The sequence below is a fragment of the Podarcis filfolensis genome (genome assembly GCF_964270895.1).
Source record: "Podarcis filfolensis genome assembly, chromosome: 8".
NCBI lineage: Eukaryota > Metazoa > Chordata > Lepidosauria > Squamata > Lacertidae > Podarcis > Podarcis filfolensis.
In genome coordinates, this window is record NC_139611.1 from 23,456,167 (window position 1) to 23,475,554 (window position 19,388).

Below are 19,388 nucleotides of genomic sequence, written 5' to 3' on the forward strand. Positions count from 1 at the left end.
GAAGATGACAGCTTGGCTATAGGTGTAACCTAGGCAACAGATACTGGGAACATTTCCTCGAGGAAACCAGTTAGCTTGCATGTTTCTAACTTGGCATCAGACTGCAACCTTGAAACCCAGTTGTTACATGGATGATTCCAACTTGAAGCTAGGGCTGCAAATTTCAATTGAGAGGTCACAGAATCACAGAGTAGGAAGGGACCCATGGGTCATCTAGTCCAACCCCCTGCAATCCAGGAATTTCAGCTAAAGCATCCCTGACAGATGGTCAGTTGTCAACCAAGTAGAGCTTTACAGTGAAAATCCTCCCAGGAAGAACATAAGATGGACCTGCTGGATCAAGCCAATGGCCCATCAAAATTCAGCATCCTGTTTTTGGAATAACCAACTAGATGATGATGACGAAGAAGAAGAGTTTGGATTTGATATCCCGCTTTATCACTACCCAAAGGAGTCTCAAAGCGGCTAATGTTCTCCTTTCCCTTCCTCCCCCACAACAAACACTCTGTGAGGTGAGTGAGGCTGAGAGACTTCAGAGAAGTGTGACTGGCCCAAGGTCACCCAGCAGCTGCATGTGGAGGAGCGGAGACGCGAACCCGGTTCAGCAGATTACAAGTCTACCTCTCTTAACCACTACACCACACTTGCCTATTGGAAGCCCAGAAACAGGACTTGAGTGCAACAGCACAACTTCTGATTCTGATTCAGAGGCATGATGCCAATGTAGAACAGAGAACCATGTCTGGTAGCCACTGATAGCCTTCATGATTTCATTTAATATTCTTTTGAAGTTGGTGGCCATCACTGCCTCCTGTAGGAGTGAGTTCCATAGTTCAACCACGCACTGAGTACATAAGTACTTCCTTGTCCCGAATCTTCCAACATTCAACTTCGTTGTACATCCATGAGTTCTGGTGTCATGAGAGAGGGAGAACAACTATGAAAGCAGAGAAAGAACAGATTCATAAGGACTAGTAGCAATGGATAGCCTTCTCTATGAATGTTAGAAAAACGTTGGAATGAAGTTATATGGCTTTAGTAGAAATGTTATAAGGAATTAAGTATAAATAAATTAATAGAGTATTAAAGGAAAAAACAAGGTTAGAATATGTTAAGATAATTATAGGATAGAAAGAAGAGGAAGATGGAAAGGAATTGCTGAAACAATTAATAGAAGTGGAATACAAAAAGGGAGGTGTGAGGAGGTCATTGAAATAAGTGAATGAAAGATAAGATATTGAAATTGTTTGATGTGTTTTAAACTGTTTTTGTTTTGTTTTGTTAGTTTAATGTGTTAGTGTTATGTAGGGTTTTTGTATTGTATTGTATTGTTTATTTTTTTTTGTAGTGTTTAAATTGTTGGAAAAGTAATAAATATTATTTTTTAAAAAATGGATAGCCTCCTCTGTGAATTTGTCAGATTATCTTTGAAAGCCATTCAAGGAGGCTCTGTATGAACCACCGCTTTATTGAGAAGCATGAGAACTGGAATCATATTTCATATCTAGGGGAAAGACCATAGCTCAAGTCAGTTGGAGCAGGCAGAAGGTCGCAGATTGAATTCCCATGCTCTAGGCAGGGCTGAAAACGTCCCTCACCAGAAACATTAGAGAGAGCCACAGCTAGTCAATGTAGACAATACTGAACTAGATAGACCAGTGATCTGACTTGGTGTAAAGCAGGTTGGCTCCAAATATTTGAGGAAGGGCCATAGCTCAGCTGTGGAGCAGATGGCCCCACTTTCAATCCCTGACACCTCCAAGAAGGGATGGGAATGTTTCCTGTCTGAAATCCTGGAGAACCAGTGAGTATAGACAGCTAGATGGACCATTCGCCTGACCCAGTATAATCCAGCTTCCTATGTCTTATAGGAAGGTGGGGTTATTCAAGGAGGCTTCCCCCTGTCCCACGAGAGCATCTTTCCCAAGGGACTTTCAAAACCTGGAGCCACCCATGGGTAGGTCTGGTTTGGCTGAATGGGACTGAAACAAAGGACTTATCTTGTGGCTGCACTCATGAGTTCCCCATAAATCACCTGCATCACCACACGCTGCTCTGCCTCTCTCTCCCAGGAAAGCCCGACACGGTATCTGTAATCCCCCAAAGAAATCTATCACAGAACTGAGCTGGGCCTCACACCAGGTCCATAAATTGTCTGCAAGGCAGGCACGGGCGGGGAGCTGACTGATTTATTTGGCCTGTGCTTTATGCTTTGAGAAAGAAGCCTGGCAGGCTAGGCGCTGTCTCCAGGCAGACGCCCCCTTTCCCAGGAAGGAAAAATCTGGGCTTTTGCAGATGTATGATGCAGATCTTTTGCCAGTAGCCAGTGGCTTTCTCCCACAGCTTCATGCAGGTGGGTGTCTGGGGTTTTCCATCTCCCATCCCCCAAACCACCTCTATTGGGGCAAAAGGATATGTGGATTTGAGTTCTCCCAGTTTCTCATTTTTCCAATCTTAAATTCAGTTCTCCACATTTCTGCAGCAATTTGTGATTTTTATTTTAAAGAAAGATTTCCTCATGAAACTTCACCAGCACCTTAGTGTGGATTTCTCTTAATAAACACATTTTATAAGCATTTTATAAGCAGTTTTGACTAATCTGTATGTTTCGAAATAATTGGTTCCTAAAATTATGCATTTTTATATACTGTTTTCATGAATAGCCTCCTTTTTACCCCCAATATATCTCCCCCATATATGCATTTTTGGAAGCATTGTTTTTCAATCTGCATTCAGATAAGTGCAAAATTCGGATAAGGTGGATTTGATTGATTTGGCTTTAAATGTGTACTGTACTGAATCTAATTTCTCCTCCACCCTTAGTCTCTACTGTCGCCCCCAAACCACTTCCTATCTTCCCTTACATTTATTTTATAGATCATTATTAGCAATACAATGCTCATGAATTCTCACTTTAAAAAGGAATGAATCGCGAATTGCTGCAAAAATGTGGAGAACTGAATTCATGATCATAAAAATGAGAAATGAAGAGAAGAGAAATAGATAGATCCATCGAGCTTTGCCCAGAGGTAAAAAGAGAGACAAATGTATCAGTCTCAGATTCAAGCCCTGTCTGAAACTATGGAGAGCCACTGCCTGTCATTTCAATAGGTTTACTCTAGGTAGGATTAACATTGGCTACAACCCTAAACAAATTCTATTCCTGGCATATCTAAGTAGGGATCAGAACTCTCCTTTCTGAAACCTTAGAGAGTTGCTGCCAGTCCGTGTAGACAATATTCAACTAGACGGACAAATAATCTGACTTGGCATAAGGCACCTTCTTGCGTTCACTAGGGACATCTGTAAGCTTTAAGATGGAGCACATGGCAACACAGGGTGATTTCAGAGGATTTGCTTATTGATAATTTATTCTGATTTGTGTGTAGGGCGGTTAGACAGCATTGTGTCAAGCAAGCGCTTTACCACTCTAGTGCATTTCCGCATCACTTTCCTGCCTGCAAAACTGACAGATTTTGCAGAAACTGGGTCTGTTGTGCAAGACAGACAAATAAACTTCAATTGTGCAACCTCAATTCTTGATATGTGACCAGATACTACCCCAGAATAGTGACGGTCTGGGAGCACTCTAAGCCCGGAGAAGAAAGCACAGATTCCCATTGGTTAGAATGTAAAAAGATGCCTTATACCAAATCAGACCAACGCTCCATCAAGCTCAGTATTGTCCACACTAACTAGCAGAGGCTCTTTAATGTGTCAGATGGGACATCATTGCCATCCCCATTGGGGATTGAACCTGGGACCTTCTGCATGCAAAGCAGATGCTGTACCACTGAGCTACGTACGATGCTTTCCTCCCAGGGGGAGTTGCCCCACACCCTTTACCATTTCGGTTGCCCTTTTCATTCCAACTTCTTTAAGGGGTGAAATAAAAAGGTAAAGGGACCCCTGACCATTAGGTCCAGTCGTGACCGACTCTGGGGTTGCGGTGCTCATCTCGCTTTATTGGCCAAGGGAGCCGGCGTACAGCTTCCAAGTCATGTGGCCAGCATGACTAAGCCACTTCTGGCGAACCAGAGCAGAGCATGGAAATGCCGTTTACCTTCCCGCCAGAGTGGTACCTATCTATCTACTTGCACTTTGACATACTTTCGAACTGCTAGGTTGGCAGGAGCAGGGACCAAGCAACAGGAGCTCACCCCATCACGGGGATTCGAACCGCCGACCTTCTGATCGGCAAGTCCTAGGCTCTGTGGTTTAACCCACAGCGCCACCCGTGTCCTTAAGGGGTGAAATACTTTGCATGAAATGCAGCCCAGAAAGGAGCTTCTCAGCAGGCTGGTTTCTCCTTGAGCTGCTCCCTTACCTTACACCCCAGCATCCTCACCGCCAGTTCTGGCACGTGTGATTATAACCTAGTCTTCTCCCCAGATTCCGCCGCCCCCCACTTTCCTTTTGAGCAGCTGACCCATCTGTGGGGCGCTCCGGGGCTCGTAAGAGCTGTTTCACACTCTCTCATTCTCTCCAATGATCCTCGTGCTTGGCTCACGTTACCCGCCTCTGAAAGGCAGCCACCTCTGGGGTGCAATCGTTCTTTCCCAGCAGCCTCGAACGCAAGTGTGTTGATTGCTGCGCTCTGCAGCCTGGACACACACACACACACACTCCTTCTTCCCCTCAACCCATGAGGCGCAAACCTGATGGCACTCTGAGTCATCACCAGGTCTATTTGAACGGCAAGGTGGACGGAGTTGTAACCCTGGCAGGGTGGAGAGCCGCTTGCCAATGGCTCTCTCTCCAAACCCTTTGCTGCGATGGTTCCCTCGATCCACACCCCCTCCACGTCTGCCGGGGCCTATAAATCTGACGGTGCAAAGGCTGTTCCCTGCTTTGTTTCCTCGTCAAGTAGGACTGCTGTTTTTCTTGGAGGGCTGGACCACCGTAACCTTCCTTCAAGTACCTGCTCCTCTGCTGGAAGGCACATTCCTCAGGAGCGGCGCTAGGGGCCAATCCCACACAGGGGAGATTTTGCCGCTGGCCATGATGGCAGGTTGCACCCCCTCCACCCCACCCTCTTCCCAAAGACTCTGGGAGGAGAGGAGTTGCCTGCACTTTGCTGCATGTCCCTCCTGTGCTCCTTCTCCTTTGCTCTTTGCTAAAGATGGGCCATAGCTCAGTGACAGAGCATCCACTTTGCATGTGAAAGGTTCAGTCCCTGCCATGTCCAAATAGGGCTGGGAGAGAATCCTTGTTGGAGAGAGCGTCTGCCAGGCCGTGTGGACTCAAGATGGAGGAGAACCATAGAATTGTAGAGTTGGAAGGGGCCCCTAGGATCCTCTAGTTCAACCCCCTGCAATGCAGGAATCTCAACCAAAGCATCCATGACAGATGGCCGCCCAACCTCTGCTTAAAAACCTCCAAGGAAGGAGAGATTCAGATTTGGATTCGGATTGTATTCAGGTCTCTTCTGAAGCCAAATTTACTGGATTCGCTCTTTTCAAAAGAATGTGTGAACTGAAACACAACTTTTGGGTCCTCTACTTGAAGTCATTCCATTCCAGCTGTATCTAAGAAATAACATCCAAGTTTGTTCTTCTCCCTCCTCCCTCCCAATCACTTTTTCCTTTTGTGTCCGTTCTTAATGGCGTTGGGGCACAAATGCCTGAAGATTGGCCACCCGCTGACTCTGAACTGAGACTTTCTGCAGAGCCATTTAAGGACACATTCTCACCAGTTGTCTGCCTGCCCATGTGTCCCCACCCGTTTAGTTCTCAGCCCCCCCGTCCCCTTCACGCTGTAAAAATAATCAAACGATTGGAATTGATGGGAGAAGAAATGAATATGTAAAGCCCAGAAGGCTTTTGCTGCTTTAAGCTTCTGAGAATCTGGAATTATCTTTGGGGAAGCAGCAAGTAGCCGGCCTGTTCAGAGTCTTGAGGAGAGATTGCCAGGATTGGCCCCTTTGCTCGTCTTGTGGTGGGCAAGCTACCAAGGGGCAGAGCGCCAGTGAGATGCCTTTTAGCCCTTAAGCTCCGTGATATTAGCCTGTCTCTGGCAGGAAGGGCAATCAAAGTGAATAAGGAGATCTGCATTTGTGGCCTCTCCTGGCAGAATCCTGTGGTTTTGGAGTGCTTAATTCATGGGAGGAAAGTTAAAACAGGTTACACAAGATATTGCAAGCATGATGGATTTAGATCCCTTGCCTGTCCTTGAATGTGTCTCTAAACGCTTGGGAGGGAGTGCTGACTGTACCACTACCATCCTTTAATCTGACTACCACACATTGGGTTCCTACTCAGAGGAAATCCATTGAAATGACAGAACCTAAGGTCCTCTGAGTAGGACTAGCATCGAAAGCCACCAATTGTTTTTATCATTAAAAAGTAAGATTTATATCCCAAATTGATATACATGGTTTATGGTTGAAGATGATCAAGGGCCTGGAAACCAAGCCTTATGAGGAACAGTGGAGAGAGTTGGGTATGTTTAGCCTGGAGAAGAGATGGAGAGGTGATATCATAGCTGTCTTCAAATATCTGAAAGGCTGTCACCTGGAAGATGGAGCAAGCTTGTTTTCTGTTGCTCCAGAGGTCCCAAACCAATGAATTCAAATAACAAGAAAGGAGATTCTGAGTAAACATTAGGAAGAACTTGTTGACATTGAGAGCTGTTGGACAGTGGAACTGACTCCCTCGGAAGGTGGTGGACTGTCAATCATTGGAGGTTTTTGAGTAGAGTTTGAATGGACATCAGACAGGGATTACAGTGGTACCTCGGGTTAAGAATTAATTCGTTCTGGAGGTCCATTCTTAACCTGAAACTGTTCTTAACCTGAAGTACCACTTTAGCTAATAGGGCCTCCCACTGCCCCATGATTTCTGTTCTCATCCTGAAGCAAAGTTCTTAACTCGAGGTACTATTTCTGGGTTAACAAAGTCTGTAGCGTCTGTAACCTGAAGCCTCTGTAACCTCAGGTACCACTGTATTTAGCTGCAATTCCTGAAATACAGCGGGTTGTTCTAGAATGACCTTTGGGGTGGTACCTTACAACTCTACAGTTCTATGATTCCTCCTCCCCATTATATCCTTACAAAAAACATTACTGTATTTACATGAATCAAATGTGCACCTCAATTTCCAAAACACTGAAACCAAAAAATGATTTCCTGGTGAATATAAATGCGTCATCAAATCTAGTGTGTACCCTAATTTTTGTGATGTAATCTGGCCAAAAATGGTGTGCATTGCATTCAAGTAAATACGGTATATCCATACAAGCTGTCCTTCGAAATGCACACTTCCAGAATGCATGGTGAGTGCACAGTGGGGCTGGCAAGGGCTGTGGCCTGGGGGTGAAGTTCCCTTCCTTGCTTTAGCCCTACAGATAAGGGAGATGGTGCCTTAGTACTTGGGGTCATAATGTGTCCTTGGGTTGCCCCATGTGTTTTGCTCCCAGGTACCTTTTAGGTAAAGGTAAAGGGACCCCGGCGTACAGCTTCCGGGTAATGTGGCCAGCATGACTAAGCTGCTTCTGGCGAACCAGAGCAGCACACGGAAACGCCGTTTACCTTCCTGTTGGAGCGGTACATATTTATCTACTTGGACTTTGACGTGCTTTCGAACTGCTAGGTAGGCAGGAGCTGGGACCGAGCAACGGGTGCTCACCCCGCCGCAGGGATTTGAACTGCCGACCTTCTGATAAGCAAGTCCTAGGCTCTGTGGTTTAACCCACAGCACCACCCATGTCCCACCCAGCTGCTCTTACACACCAGCATTTTTTCTCCTCCTTACAGGCTCATCCCTTGCTGAGTAAGGGCTTGTACGGAGTGGGGAAAGCAGACCACTGAACGTACTCCCCGCCCTGCAATATTGCTGCTCCGGCTGCCTGAGTGAGCTTTATTGTTTGCTTGTTGAGGTGTGAATGAAGTAATGGACCTTCTCTGCCACTACATCCATCTCCAGCTGACAGGCTGCCTTAGACACATTGTGTTGCTCTCCATAAACCTTGTCACCTTGCCATCTCCGAACAGGCTGCTTCCTCTGGGAACCTGCAAGCAGGCTCTCGCTGGCAGTCGGCGAACCCTGTCTGCGGGCTGTAAATCATGGCTGCTTTTACAGAAAAGCCCTGAGAGGAGAAAGGCATCCCGACGCCTGCCATTAGGCCACGGGGGCTTCCTCAGCCCATTGTGCCTTTTGCAGCAAGGGATCATGGGGCTTGATCGTGACATGATGGTGCCTCCAATGGGTTCATGGTCTGCAGCCCTTCCACTGAGACTGCAAGGAGGCCATAAACCACCAATGCAGGTCTGCAGACCGGATTCTTCCTTCTTCTACATCAGATCAATGTTGACAGGTGTGTGGGACCACCCACCTATCACTTACCTAAGTCAGGGGTGCGGAGCCTCTGTCCTGGAGGCCCATCTCAGCTGCCAGGGAGTCCAAGTTGGCCTGCAGGGCCATTTCACCCAAACCACGCCCATTTGCTTTTACTTTTGATGTCAACTGATGGGAGGCAGAATGCGAGTGATGCCAGCAGGAATGCACAGAGTAACTGAGTAGGAGTTAACCCCCACTCATCAGCTGGTGAGCGGGGGTTTATTTCTGCTCAGTGTGACAGGATTCTGTTATTCAGGAAGGGGCTTACTAAAACAGAGGGGGGACAACTTCATTTTAGCAGTAAGGTAAAGGTAAAGGGACCCCTGACCGTTAGGTCCAGTCGTGGCCGACTCTGGGGTTGCGATGCTCATCTCGCTTTACTGGCCGAGGGAGCCGGCGTACAGCTTCTGGGTCATGTGGCCAACATGACTAAGCCACTGCTGGCAAACCAGAGCAGCCCACGGAAACGCCATTTACCTTCCTGCTGGAGTGGTACCTATTTATCTACTTGCACTTGGATGTGCTTTTGAACTGCTAGGTTGGCAGGAGCAGGGACCGAGCAACAGAGCTCACCCTGTTGTGGGGATTTGAACCGCCGACCTTCTGATCAGCAAGCCCTGGGCTCTGTGGTTTAACCCACAGCGCCACCCGCGTCCCCATTTTAGCAGTACCCTACCCTATAAAAAGCATTCTTCAGAATAGCAGTTTGCATGACCCACTGAGGAAGATAATAGCACAACCAAATTGGCAACAGAAACAATTAATTGCACATTCCTTCAAAATCCAATCCAGACTTTTAAGTTGAATTCAACAAAACTGATGAACTTTGTACAGCGATGCCAGCTTTTCAAAGGCTGCTAGTCATGTACACCTTCACTGCCCCTCTGACGCCCCCTTGCCTCTTAGCACCTCCAAAGGCAACCCTCCTCCAGGGGGCGGTACAGCCCACGTTGGGAATCGCTGCCCTCGTAGAACTTTCCTTCTTTAAAATCTTATTTTTGAATAATTTTCCAAACTATTCCATATATGCATTTTGTGGTTCTCTCTCCCATCCCTCCGTGGTTTCCCTTGCCAGGCTATGTATCATTGTTAACCACCCCTTTTCATTCATCTTAATGTCTTACTTTGACTGCTGTTCATGTTTCACATCTGACTTGCAGGTTAATCTGACTATTACACTTCTTCAAGTATTCTACAAAGCGTTTCCACTCCTCTCTCAGACCTTCCAAGTGGCCCTCTTTTTGAGGTACAGTCCCGGATTTACAGAAGCTGTCCTAGTTTCTAATTTGATCCCAGAATGTCCCATTTTCCCTTAGGATGTCCCTATTTTCATCAGAGAAGTGTTGGAGCCTATGGAGCCATCTGAAGGCAGCCCTGTATAGGGAAGGTTTTTTAAAAAATGTTTTATTATGGTTTTGTTGGAAGCCGCCCAGAGTGGCTGGGGCAACCCAGTCAGATATGTGGGGTGTAAATAGTAAAATTAATATTATGGAATGGGGTGTCCCTATTTTAAACAGAGAAATGTTGGAGAGTATGCTCTCTTAGCTGTTCCTCCTCCTGATCCCTAATTTTTGTTGACATACTTGTCAGCTCCTCATATTCCTATCAGTTTGTTTTTCCGTTCCTCCTTGGCTGGTGTTTCTTGGTCTTTCCCATCTTTGTGCATACCTCTGGTTAAGAACTTAATTCATTCTGGAGTTCCGTTCTTAACCTGAAACTGTTCTTAACCTGAGGTACCACTTTAGCTAATGGGGCCTCCCGCTGCCGCAGCGCTGCCGCCGCATGATTTCTGTTCTCATCCTGAAGCAAAATTCTTAACCCGAGGGACTATTTCTGGGTTAGCGGAGTCTGTAACCTGAAGCGTCTGTAACCTGAAATGTCTGTAACCCAAGGTACCACTGTATAATACTTTTGTTGCTGTAGTTGCATAGAGAAAAAGATGAAGCACCTTTTGGGGGATGTTGGTATTCATTATCCCTAGGAGGGAGGCCCTGAGGGATCTTTCCTTCCCTGCCTCTCACCCAGGGTCCTTCCATCTATTTGCCATGTGGGTGTTTTCATGGTCAGAGTATCCGAAAGCCAGTTTAGGTTCTGCTGCTCCAACTGCTGCTCCCAGTCTATAGCAGTGAGCAGACCTTGTGCTGCCAGCCCCACTCTGGAGACCGTCAGTGTGATATGTAACCCTCATTAAAGGGGGATAAAGTCGGCAGTGATTTCAAACACTGAGGCGGCTTTGCTGGGCTCTGACTTTCTTCAGTCTGCAAGAGGGGGAGCGGGGAGGCACCCTCCCCGCCGAACTTTGCAGTGTCCCTGATTTATAGGGTCCACTTGGACATTTTAAATAGAGTATTAAGTGCAATAAATGTAGATCACTTTCCTAAATATTCCATGATTTATGCCCTGGTCCCTTCCCTGGGGCATAGTTCATAAATCCTCCATGTCGAGCTGTCGTAGGGGTATAATTGTTACGCAGTTAGCAGAAAGGAACAGAGTGAGATGGAGCAGGCAGAAGGAGGAGAGGCGTTGAGCTACATGGGGGGCAAAATCTGAAGCAGAGCAAGTTGCTTGGAGGCCTCTCAGCCTGTGATGCTGGCGACACCTCCAGGGATGTCCTCACACTGGGCCAGCCTCTTCTGTGAACTTGAAGCCCAGGGTTGCTCTTCATCAGGGATGGGGAGATGGTCCAAAAGTTGCTGGACTCCAACTCCTATCAGTCCAGCCAGCATGGCCAATGGTCAAGGATGAAGATGATGGGAACTGTTGTCCAGCAATGTCTGGAGGACCACAGGTTCCTCATTACTGCAATAAAGGAAGGCAGAGTTGGATGGAACTGGGTAAATGGTTTACTCCAGGTGAAGGGAATATGTGGTCCTACAGATGTTGCTGAACTGCAACACCCATCTGCCCCAGCAAGCATGGCCATTGGCCAGGGGTGATGGGCGTTGTAGTTCAGCAACATCTGGAAGGCCAAAGGCTCTGCACACCTGGTATAGTCCAAGGGCAGCCAATGTGTCCTCCTGATGTATTCATCTTCTGGTTTCTTGATGGTGATGATTGCTATTATTTCATTTCATTTATGAATCACTTCCCATGAGGCACCTTGAAGCAATTGACAATATAATGGCATATATAAAACTGTTACGAATAGGGGAAGAAAACAGTTTAAAGCAACAATGCATACATAAAATCAATTGAAATCCAATACAGGTTCCAACTAGGATAAAGATTTTGGAAAGCTTGTTGAAAGAATAATATATTTAGCAGGTGCTGAAAAGCCAATAGAGAAGGCTGTCTGAATTATATTTTGTCCATTACCTTGGGATGTACTTGGAAGATGATAAAGAAGCAGCAACAACATTGCTGGACTACAAATCCCACTATCCCTGACCATTGGTCAGACTTGCTGTGACTGATATGAGTTGCAGTCTAAGAACATCTGGGGGGCATCACCATCAGTCTAGAGTTAGGAACACATGGCTTTTGTCCTATCCCAAATAAGACCATTGTATTGCTTGCACCAGGAATGGCTAACATGCACCTATTCAGATGTTGTAGGGACTACAAATCCCATTACCATCCTTGAGTGAGCATTTGTTCTTCCAAGGGACAGATGTTCCTTTTGGATTTGGGCAAGGCAACAGAGCACACAACACACAGGACTCCTGTATTGGTCAGTGTGCAGTCCAATCCAGGTCTAAGCTGATGTTTCAAGATCTGGATAGCTCAGTTGGTTAGAGCATGGTGCTGATAACACCAAGGTTGCAGGTTCAATCCCCACATAGGACAGGTGCATATTCCTGCATTGTGGGGGGTTGGAATAGATGATCCTCAGGGTCATCCTTCCAACTCTCCTATGATTCTATGACTTCCTCACTTCTTCATATAATGTCATCTTACAGACCATACTGCATTTCACTAAATTCTGCTTACACAGCAGATGAATGCAGCCATGAAGCTCCCCTGCTGTGGATGGACAGTGACCAGTTTATCTGCCTTTGGTATATGCCAGCTTTGGGCCATGCTGGTGTCATGGTTAGAGTGTTAGAGGCTAGGACCTGGGAGACCAGGGTTCAAATCCCCACTCAAAGCTGAAGTTCACTGGGTATGTCCTTAGGACAGTCACTGCCTCTCAGCCTAACCTACTTCACAGGGTTGTAGTAGAGATTAAATGGCGTGTGGGAAGAAAATAATACACACCACCTTGAGCCTCTTGGATAAAAGGTTGGCTATACATGCAACAATAACTAATTAAATCTCAACCTTGTTTTTGTTCTTGTAGAGACAAGCGAGCCATTGCAGTCAGCCAATATAGATAATTGGGGCCATCCCAGATACTCCCTCAACAGGTGGCTGGCCTTGAGAGGTAAATAACCTTTTGTCCCTTGGCAGAATGCCGTTGCCAATGCTGGCTGCAGCAGATGGGAGTTGGAGTCTCACAACATCTTGAATACCACAAGTTTCCCATCCCAGAAACATCTGACTGTGTGGCAGAATCGTCCTGGGGCTGCAACCCTTCAGAAAAAGTGGGGCAGCCCATACCCATGTATTCCATAGGGATGTGGAAATACTTCCACCAGGGGTGGGGTTATTCCCCACTGGGATTGCTCCAAGCCCTGTAAGGAAAGCAGCAGTGGCAGCTAAGGAAAGAAAACTTCCTGGCACATCCCTCCTCCACCTCCTTCATTGCATCTCTCTTGGACCCTAGGACTGGAGGAACAATTTGCCCCATTCACATTCTTAAACGGACCTGACCTGATCTGGGTGGATCAGGGCCTGAATCAAATTGGTGCTCTATCATTGGGTTGTGCCCAACCAAGTTCTGTTAAGAGTAAGGTAAGGGTAAGGGGACCCCTGTCCATTAGGTCCAGTCATTGCCGACTCTGGGGTTGCGGCGCTCATCTCGCTTTATTGGCCGAGGGAGCCGGTGTACAGCTTCTGGGTCATGTGGCCAGCATGACTAAGCTGCTTCTAGCGAACCAGAGCAGCCCACGGAAATGCCGTTTACCTTCCCGCCGGAGCGGTACCTATTTATCTACTTGCACTTTGACGTGCTTTCAAACTGCTAGGTTGGCAGGAGCTGGGACTGAGCAACAGGAGCTCACCCCGTCGCGGGGATTTGAACCGCCGACCTTCTGATCGGCAAGCCCTAGGCTCAGTTGTTTAACTCACAGCACCACCTGCGTCCCCTTCTGTTAAGAGTAGTCCCACTAAAATTCATGGGTGTAAGTTAGCCAGCTCCGTTAACTTGAATGGATTTACTCTGCGTAGGACTAGCATTGGCTACAACCGCACCGGAATCCATAGTTTGGTGGCTTCCATTATCCAGGCAAGCAGGAGGCATGATCAGAGTTGAAGGATACATCTCAGCCAGGGAAAAGTGCTGAAGGAGGGCGAAAAGTAGGTCTGGTGAGGGGTGTGGCCTGGGAAGAATTCAGAAGGCCAGATACAGATGCCCGGAGTGTTGTATGTGGCCCCCAGGACTGAGGTTACTACCCTTGCCTTAGTCACTGCATCCCTGCTCCCCAGCTTGCTTCAAACTTCTTGGAGTCCTCTGGCTTCCATTCATTGACTGCTCAGCTCCCTCCATCCATTGCTTTCAGTTGTGATGACCCAAATGGTGTCTGGGGAGACATGGCCATCCGGTTTTGCTCCGGGCCTATGAAGGCTGCCTCCTAGATAAAAGGTCTCCATGCTGGGACCAAAAAACAACAAGAACAAACAAAAAACCACCACCCTTTGGCAGCTTCCAGAAACTCCAATGATTCACGAGAAGTCGTTTTGCAGTGGTGGTCCTTTGCACTGCAGCCGCATGAGAAATCCTGGTGACATTCTTGAGTTTGGGAAGGAGTAAAGCTTGATAGGGGAAACTAGGGAGAGAGGGGTGGGTGGGAGGCTGCTCATGCTTTTTGTCTTCGGTCCGCCAAAACCTGGCACTTTAATCATGATGGATTTCCACTGTAAATCCAAGTTGCAAGGCTTTGCCCAATAAAGTGAGCCTTGCCTTCTTGCCCTGTTTCAGACCCTCCCTTTGGGATGAGCCAGAGTGAAGGGAATTAAAAAGCTGGGGGCCAATGGGAGGCTCCCTCTGCAATCCTGGCTGAGGAATGTTTGGCTCTGGTTTTACAGGGGAAGACTATTGAGTTAAGCATGGATGCTATGTCCAGAGCTACATCAGGTCCTCCTAAAGATTCTGTGGCTGCATGGACCAAATGTTTGGATCATGCCAGAGCTTGGTTGTAATCCACTCGGCTTCCACTCCATTTCCAGTTCAAAATGCCAGTGTGTTGATCTATAAAGCCATTAAATGGATCAGGGCCTTTCCCCATCTACATCTGCCCAGCCCTTGAAATCTTCATTGGCGGTCCTTCTCCATGTTCTCCTGCCTAACAAAGAGACAAGATGGCAACTATGGATGGGGGCTTTTCTGTCTTCTTGGCAGCCGTTTATGGGAATATTCTTCCCAAACAGACACTCTGGTACCTGTGTTATGAATCTGCTTGCAAAATTCCCATGGAGGGCTGGTGCAGTGTAGTGGTTAAAGCACTGGACTAGGACCTGGGAGACCAGGGTTCAAATCCCCACTCAGAGATGATGCTCACTGGGCATCCTGGGAGCAGTCACTGTCTTGCAGCCTTACCTAAATCACAGGAGTGTTGGGAGGCTAATTTGGAGAGGGAAACAATCATGTGTGGACCTTGAACTCCCTGGAGGAAATTGACAACAACAGCAGGCACCTGGTTGGCCACTGTGATAACAGGATGTGGGAAGAGATGGGCCTTTGGTCTGATGCAGCTGCAGGGCTCTTCTTGTTTTCTTATGACATTTTGGCACCAGATGAAGACCTTTTAAATCTCACATGCATTTCAAGTTTTTAGCACTAATCTTTCTCTCCTTCCTGGTATTTATGCTGGTTTTCTCTTGATTTTGTGCTTCTGCAGGCTTTTAGGTCTTGTGCAGTTTTCTGGCAATCATGTGTTGATATTGCTTAGGCTATTATTGTTTAGCAAATGTATAGTTCACCTCATGGCATTAATCCATTAAAGTGATGTATGGAATAAAGACAGAACTAAACACGGATTCACAAACTCTAAGAACAATAAAAAACCATCCATACAAACTTTAAAAACAAATCTAGCATTTCATCAAATATAAAACTGATCTTCCATAAATGACTGAGTTACACCTTAGCGAAAGCCTTCCCTAACAAAAATTATCTTCAGTAGGTGCCTAGACATCATTAAAGTAGAAGCCTTTGTGATTTTAGCTGGTCACTGATTCCAGACGGCTGGAGCTGTGACACTAAAAGCTGGGTTTCCACACCTTTTCCTCCCTGCACTTGTTGCAGGTGATTGAAGAAGGAAGTGGTGATTGTGATCTTGGCATATGCCTACCTACAACGTCATTGGGCAGGTGTGGACACATGCACACACACATCACCAGGACTGTCTATATATATTTTAAAGTGTTTTCAAACAGACACACTGAGAGGTAATACGGAATCAATCTTCAATGAGCTTTGCTTTTTGGAACAAAACCACTTTCTCAAGAAGCACTTTTCATATACAGTAGATTTAGATTGTGTGTGGATTACATAGGAGGAAAGCAAGTACTTTTTCTCCATTGATTCTAAAATAAAATAATGTGTGTGTGCGCAGCCTAAGTGTTTTATGTACTTCTAAAAACCAGAGGGTTCCCGCAAACCCACTGATAACTCCCCTTTTATTTATGGGTGGTACCATTCTGGCTATGGAAGGATTGTCACTCAACCTGCTAAACGTGGGAAATAGATGGAATGATAGAACCTGGTGGGGAGGAATAAAACTTTGAAATCAGATCACTAAATGCTCAGTCATGCAGGTACTGCAGTCTAGTTGGTGCTTTTTCAAAGCCCAGAGCCCAGTCTGGTGGGATGGTTGTGGCAAGAGTGAATGTATTCAGACATGGGGATTATTGGGTTAGGTCCCCCCCCTGGTTATAATGCTAGTGCTCCTGTCCCAGTTCCATAGGTTCCTTTTATACCCTATTACCTGTTGCATTAGGGATTCAGGTGGCACTGTGGGCTAAACCACTGAGCCTCTTGGGCTTGCTGATCAGAAGGTTGGTGGTTCAAATCCCCGCGATGGGGTGAGCTCCCGTTGCTCGGTCCCAGCTCCTGCCAACCTAGCAGTTCTAAAGCACACCAAAAATGCAAGTAGATAAATAGGTACCACTCCGGCGGGAAGGTAAACGGCGTTTCTGTGTGCTGCTCTGGTTTCACCAGAAACGGCTCAGTCATGCTGGCCACATGACCCAGAAAAACTGTCTGCGGGCAAATGCCGGCTCCCTTGGCCTGTAAAGCGAGATGAGCGCCGCAACCTCAGAGTCATCTGCGGCTGGACTTAACTGTCAAGAGTCCTTTACCTTTTTACCTGTTGCATTATGGAACTGTGACATTTAGACTAATATACCACTCAAGCCACTCCAAATGCCATCCACAGCAGTGGCTGTGGTGTGACACAACAGCAGGCACCATCAGATACCCCACCACCCTTTATGTGCATGTGAGCTTCTGTTCCCTGGTGAAAGTGGTAGGAAAGGAATGTATGCCAGACTATCACCCCAAATTTCATCACATGGTGTGATATATGAAAATGGCGGGGAAATCACAGCGCATTTTTCTAGGTTAACAGATTAGCGGATGGATCTTTTTTCTGGAAGCAGTTTGCACAGAATTGAGTCCTGAAGTTTCACTAAATGCCATTGACTTTTGCTAAGATCACATGAACCATGAAAACTTTCAGGTACAGCAACATCAAGAAAATAGAATATCAAGAGCTGTCTGCATGCAGCCAGTCCAGTGTCACAAACCCTCCAAGTGTCCCTATTTTCCAGGGACATCCCTGATTTAGAGAAGCCATCCCAGTTTCTGATTTGATCATGGAACGTCCCACTTTTCCTTAGGACGTCCCTATTTTCATTGGAGAAATGTTGGAGGGTATGGAGTTATCCGACCCCTGAGCCAACTGAAGGCAATCCTGTATAGGGAAGTTTTTTTAAAAAAAGTTTAATGTTTTATTATGTTTTTATATATGTTGGAAGCCACCCAGAGTGACTGGGGCAACCCAGTCAGATGTGTGGTGTATAAAAAGTAAAATTATCATTATGGAATGGGAAGTCCCTGTTTTCATCAGAGAAATGTTGGAGGGTATGGGGCCAGTGCCAGAAGAGCTACAGCTGTATATCTGCAAGGCCTGGCTTAGGATTTCTCTCCCCTCATGCCTTGCACCTATTTAGGACACGGACTGCACGAAATTTGACCGGGAGTCAGAAATGCTTCCTCCTGCTCAGAAAACTACTGTTTTTTAACAGTGCATTCTTGGATCCTCAGCCAAAAGAAAGTCAGCAAACCTTGGTCTAAATATAACACAGAGATTTTCAAGGCTGAGATGAATGTCTGGCTCCACGTAGGGCCAAAAGCATCCTCAAGTCGCGAGTGAGAGAGAGGCAGATGGAAGGGTTTGGGCACCATGACTGTCAGTATGGATGCAGCTGCATGCAGTGCCTGAGTTCAGTGCAGGCAGTTAAGTCCCTGGAGCAGGAAGGCTCTTCAGACCACTCATTGCACAGCCATGCCAACAGGCTGGACTGTGGGGTCTGCTGCTACTTTCTATTCTTTTTTAAAAAATGAAACAAAACAAGCTTGGCTGGAGGGTGAGAGCTATAGCTTGAGAGTGGCTTTCCTCCAGGCACAACATGAGAGTTGTGTTTGTGTGTTTTGCATGCATGAATGTGGCTGTCCGTCATTCTCGTTGCACAAGAGCCATCATTTCTCAGACCATTCTTGGAGCCTCTGTGTCTGTCACCATGGGATGATGGTGCTCTGTGGATGGGTCCGGGGAGCTTGGCTTGCATATGTTTTGGAGCAAAGACCAACCCTCTGGAGGGTTGACCTCAGAACAGCATGACCGTGCACCCATTTCCTGCAGCGGCGGACCTTGGCTTAGCTGGATTTGGGAGGTGACGGCCCCTCCCCAGGGCATCAGGCCTTCTCTGTTTACATGGCAGGGATCCCAAAGACCTGCCAGCTGCCATATCTGTAGGCATTGTTGATTTATGGTGCCGCGGTTAAATCCGGCACTTGGAAGCCAGCACCGTTCCTCGCTGCTTAGCCCAGCTAACAGCCGGGGTTATCACAACAGCTATAAATCCCCTGAATCCTGGATGGGAAATCTCATTATTTCTCCCCTCCCCTCCCCTCTTTGGACCAAGGGATCTGGCACAGCTGCAGGGAGCTAGGATTGATTCAGTCCAGCTTCAGCTAAAGCAAGTGACTCATTCTCCCCATAGGATCTTCCGCTTCCTTGGCCCTGAGCTCAGAGGGAGACACTCTGTGGCCATTTCGTCCATCATTACGCTGGCCAGAGGAGAAGACCATGAATCTGTGAATGCCTCCTACATTCTGGAGTGGATTTCTGCACCAGTACAATTGCATTGGGGAGATGTAGAGGAGCTCTGGATATGACCTGACACGTGGAGAGAGGAAGGCACAGCTTCCTTGCATATTATCAATGGTTCTTGGGTCGGGTCAAGGGCTTGAAGATACTTACACTAATGGTCATTTGCAAAGAGGCAACCAAATGTCAAGAACTGCTCACCACTGCTCTGAGTGGTGAGCGGCGTCGCTGCAGCTTCTCCGTAGCGTGCAGAGAATGGCTGACCACTGCCCCATGTGGGGAGCTCTGTGTCTCTGTAATTCCTCAGTGAAAACCCTCCAGGACTGGCTCCACCAAGGAAGACAAGTAGCTTTTCCTGGGCATGAAAGTGTGTAAGAACTGTAAGGTTGCCACCCATCCTGTATACTGCAGGATCACCCCATATTTCAGTATAAAATGCTATGTCCTGTGTTGCTTCAATACAAGATGTAGTTTCTCCTGTTCAGTGGTACCTCAGGTTAAAAACTTAATTCGTTCTGGAGGTCCATTCTTAACCTGAAACTGTTCTTAACCTGAGGTACCACTTTAGCTAATGGGGCCTTCTGCTGCCACCGTGCCGCCACTGCGTGATTTCTGTTC